Genomic DNA, 4745 nt, shown 5'->3' with positions numbered 1-4745 from the left:
AGTTTGCACATGTCTATATGGGTCCCCTCTGTTTGTTCTGGTTTACTTTCAGTCCAAACTGCGCAGGCCAGGTGGATTGGCCATGCTAAATGGCCAGTAGTGTCCAGGCATAGCTGGATTAAGCAGCATTGTAGGCCTGGGTGGGATGCTTTTCAGAGGGTTGGTGTGGACGTGATGGACTGAAGTGGCCGGCTTCTACACTGGAGGGATTCTATAATCAAACATGTCTGTGGTAACAGTTTAAATTTTGGACAGCTTCAGTTTGATGCTTATGAACAGGAGGCTGAACTAGAGACACTGTAGTATATCAGGGAGGGGGAAAGTTACCCAGATCCTTTGTACCAGGAGGCAGTCACACCACTTTGGATAGAGTCTTCTGATTTGGTCAGTGGTCAGGACCAGGAGGCTATGAAAGGGGGTGCAATTGTCTAATAACTGTGGCATTCTCACAGCCTGTTTGGATGACAGTGGGAGCCGCAGTGTCAATAAACAAACTGAACCATTCAAGTCAAAAGGGAGTGCAAGGAATATAGGGGATAATGTGGAATTAGAATTAGAATTCACCTTTGTTGCTATGTGCACACGAGTGAGTGCAGTGAAAAGTTTGTAATGTCGCCACCTTGGTGCCATCTTAGGTACAAATTGACACCATTCTCTGCAGCAAAGAGTGAGAGTCCAGGGAAATGTATTGCCTGCCCAGTGCCAGGGTTCAGGACGTATGCTCAGGTCAAGAGTGACCTGCAGTGGGACAGCAAGGATTCAGTGGTCATGGTCTTTGGAGGTAACAACACAGGGAGAATTAGGAAAGAGGTTCTGTATCAAAAGTATGAGGAATCAGGCACTAAATTAAAAAGCAGAGCCTCAAAGGTTCGAATCTCTGCATTATTACCTGAGCTGTGTGCAAATTGGCATAAGGGACATAAAGTTGGAGAGATGAATATGTGGCTCAACGATTGCTGTGTGGAATGTAGTTCTGGTTTGTGGGCCACTGTCGCTGTTGCTGGGAGAAATGGGAAGATGTGGCATGTCAGAAAGTGGAGACAAAGGTAAGAGAGGAAAACAGTTTTTTGGGGAATAAGAGTCAGAGAATGGCAGGACGAGGCAGAGAGGGGAAAAAATAAATTAGAAATACACCAACAATCAAGACTAGATGTTACAAAGGCAGCAAGAACTTCATTGCATTCATAATAAAATAAATGCACTGAGAGTGCACAGTGAAGCTAAGAAATACAGTCTGATAACCATTACAGAAACATGGCTACAGGATGGGAAGGATTCAATTTTGAATATTGAGGGTGTATGTCATTGAGGGTTAGCACTGTTAATCAAAGACAGCAAAATGTGGAACAAGGTATGTAAGGTAAAAACAATGATTGCAGATGCTGGAAACCAGATTCTGGATTAGTGGTGCTGGAAGAGCACAGCAGTTCAGGCAGTATCCGAGGAGCAGTAAAATCAACATTTCGGGTAAAAGCCCTTCATCAGGAATAAAGGTATATAAGGTGTTTGTAATAAAGGAACAACAGTAATCATGGGTGACTTTAATTCACAGTAATCTCCCTGTATCCAGCATGCATGGGGAATGGGAGCTTTTTACTATAAAGCAGAATCTGACATTTGCATGAGAAATACAAGTGGTGGCAGAAGATATATGTGCATTTTAAAAATGAGCAGCTGGAACCATTCATGAATACCTGGCCATGATCAGTGGTTCTATCTTTATTGAGAAGGTTGTTTTTGAACTAGCTTTAACTAAGCATCCAATCCAATATTCCCTTCCAATACCTAATGCTGGTCAAATTTTAATTGTGGACTTGATGGGTCGAATGGCCAGCTTCCACTCTGTAGGGATTTTATAATTCTAAAAATAATTCACTTTTAGGTCCATTCAAGCCAATCTAAGTTTATTTTTCCCCCAAAAGATCTGAACAAGCCTGAAAGAACCTTCAGGGTAAGTGTATTTGAAAACCAAAAATACCCTTATTCAAAAAAAAATGCTGGTCCTGAGAAATTCCCCTCCTGAATCTTGGATACTGATTACATGAGAATTCCACATGATTGGGATCCAGATAATGGGCCCTTTACTATTTATATAAATTGGATAAAGCCGCTTGGAGTATTCCTATGCCAAATACAAACATCTGGTCTTGAGGATTTCAGATATTCCAGATAGCTAAACTGTCAACCAAATCAAGATAATCAGTTAAGCTTGTGATTGCCAGAAGTGGTACACATTCCTCCATTGGGACACATTGTCTACATGCAAAAGGAATATGTTCAAGCCCTGCCCCTATTCCTTGGATTAACCAGGTGCCTGGGAACCTACTGCTGTCCGCTGCTTTCTGTGTGGCAATGCCTCAGCCAGAGACGATGTGCCAACCAATCAGCACTCTTTTATTCTGTCAAGTTTTCTTGAAATGCATGACCACTACCATTTTGTGATATATTGTCTACAGACAGGCAAACAGCAAAACAAAAACAGGCACCCCGCATCCATTCTCAGTGGCAAAGGAAACAAGGTGGCTTTCATACTTAGAGTCAAAGAGATATACAGCATGGAATCAGACCCTTCAGTCCAACTCATCCATGCCAACCAGATATCCTAACCTAATAGAGTCCCATTTGCCAACACTTGGCCCATATCCCTCCCTATTAGATTAGATCACCTACAGTGTGGAAACAGGCCCTTCAGCCCAACAAATCCACACCGACCCACTGAAGCGTATACCTCCCAGACCCATACTCCTACATTTACCCCTTCACCTCACACTACGGGCAATTTAGCATGGCCAATTCACCTAACCTACACATATTTGGATTGTAGGTGGAAACCAGAGCACCCGGAGGAAACCCACGCAGACACGGGGAGAATGTGCAAACTCCACACAGAGAGTCGCCTGAGGCAGGCATTGAACCCGGGTCTCTGGCGCTGTGAGGCAGCGGTGCTAACCACTGTGCCACCATGCCTATTCAGCTACTCATCCAGATGTCTTTTAAATATAGTAATTGTACTAGCCTCCATCACTTCCCATGCCAGCTAATTCCATAGATACACTACCCTCTGCGTGAAAAGTTGCCCCTTATGTCCGTTTTAAATTTTTCCCCTCTCACCGTAAACCCCTCTAGTTCTGGACTCCCCCACCCCAGGGAAAAGACCCTATTTACACAATCCAGACCCCTCATGATTTTATAAACCTCTATAAGGTCACCCCTCAGCTTCCAACCCTCCAGGGAAAACAGTCCCAGCCTACTCAGTCTCTCCCTATAGCTCAAATCCTCCAACCCTGGCAACATCCTTGTAAATCTTTTCTGAACCCTTTCACGTTTCACGCCATCCTTCTGATGGGAAGGAGACCAGAATTGTACACAATAAGAACATAAGAACTAGGAGCAGGAGTAGACTATCTGGCCCTTCGAGCCTGCTCCACCATTCACTAAGATCACGGCTGATCTTTTCGTGGACTCAGCTCCATTTTCCTGCGCTCTCACCATATCCCTTAATAGCCCAAAAGTGGCCTAATCAATGTCCTGTGCAGTAATAACACGATCTTCCAATTCCTATACTCAATGCTCTGACCAATATTTACAAGAGAGAAGCAGGAATTTCTTCTAATGAGGGGAGAAAGTCATTAAGCTTTGGTACTCTTTACAGCAGTAGGCAGCAGAGGCTGGTTCATTACACATAATCAAAGTCAAGTCAGGCAGTTTTTTTTGATCCTCAGAGGAACCAACAATTGTGGGGCATGAGAGGGGTTGTAACACGAAGGGCTCTTCCCCGAAACATCGACTCTCCTGCTCCTCGGATGCTGCCTGATCTGCTGTGCTTTTCCAGCACCACCCTCTCAACTCTGATCTCCAGCATCTGCAGTCCTCATTTTTGCTGGTGCAGCAGGAAAGTTGAGTTCAGGCCACAATCTGACACTTCAATGTGTGTGGGGGTGTGAAAAGCTAAGTGGCTTACACCCACTCTTATTTTGTCAACCTGGTGATTCGAGTGGTTCTGAGCTTGACTACTTTGAAGGTCATTGGGAAATGTGACCAAAAATGAACAGCTCCGCAAGGTCAAAAAGAGGCACTTCCAACCAGCCCTTGCCCTGAATCCAACCCACAGCCCAACTCTGTCACATTTGAACTCTAAAATGCATATTTTCTGTCCAAAATCTTCCTCTACAGCAAATGCAGCAGAGATGACCATGGTACACCCGTGCCACCCCAGGTGATGCTGAATGCAGGCTTGACCATCATGGTGCAAACCAATGTCTTACAAGTCTGGATGCAATAAGAGAGTCAAACTGTGCAGTTAAAAATCCACCCGCTCACCTCAAACCATCAGCGAAGCAAAACAAATCCGACAACCAAAAAAACAAACTGAGCATTCGCTCTGACTGCGTACCATCCCCGACCGCCTCAAAGTTCCCAGGCTTTTATTGCTCCGCCCCCACCATCAGGCTCCGCCCCGTCTATTTTGTGGGGGGATCCCGCGCGTCAAGCCCCGCCCCCGTCAACATGCCGCGCCCCAAGGCGGGATCCCGTGGTCAAGACCTGGCCCCCTTCTTCGCCACGCCCCCGACACCGCCACGCCCCGCCCATATCCTCTGCCGCTTAGTTCCAGCGATTCGCGCCTTTCTCGTTGGCCACCTAAACGCTGGTGGAAGGACCCCAGTTCGCTCGGCCCTCCTGATTGGCTCCTTTGAATCCAAATGGCGGCGCGGATTGGCTGAAGGTTTGAATCGCGGAGGGGGCGG

This window comes from Hemiscyllium ocellatum, chromosome 22 (genome assembly GCF_020745735.1).
Source record: "Hemiscyllium ocellatum isolate sHemOce1 chromosome 22, sHemOce1.pat.X.cur, whole genome shotgun sequence".
In the NCBI taxonomy this organism is placed as follows: domain Eukaryota; kingdom Metazoa; phylum Chordata; class Chondrichthyes; order Orectolobiformes; family Hemiscylliidae; genus Hemiscyllium; species Hemiscyllium ocellatum.
This window is presented reverse-complemented; position numbering follows the sequence as displayed.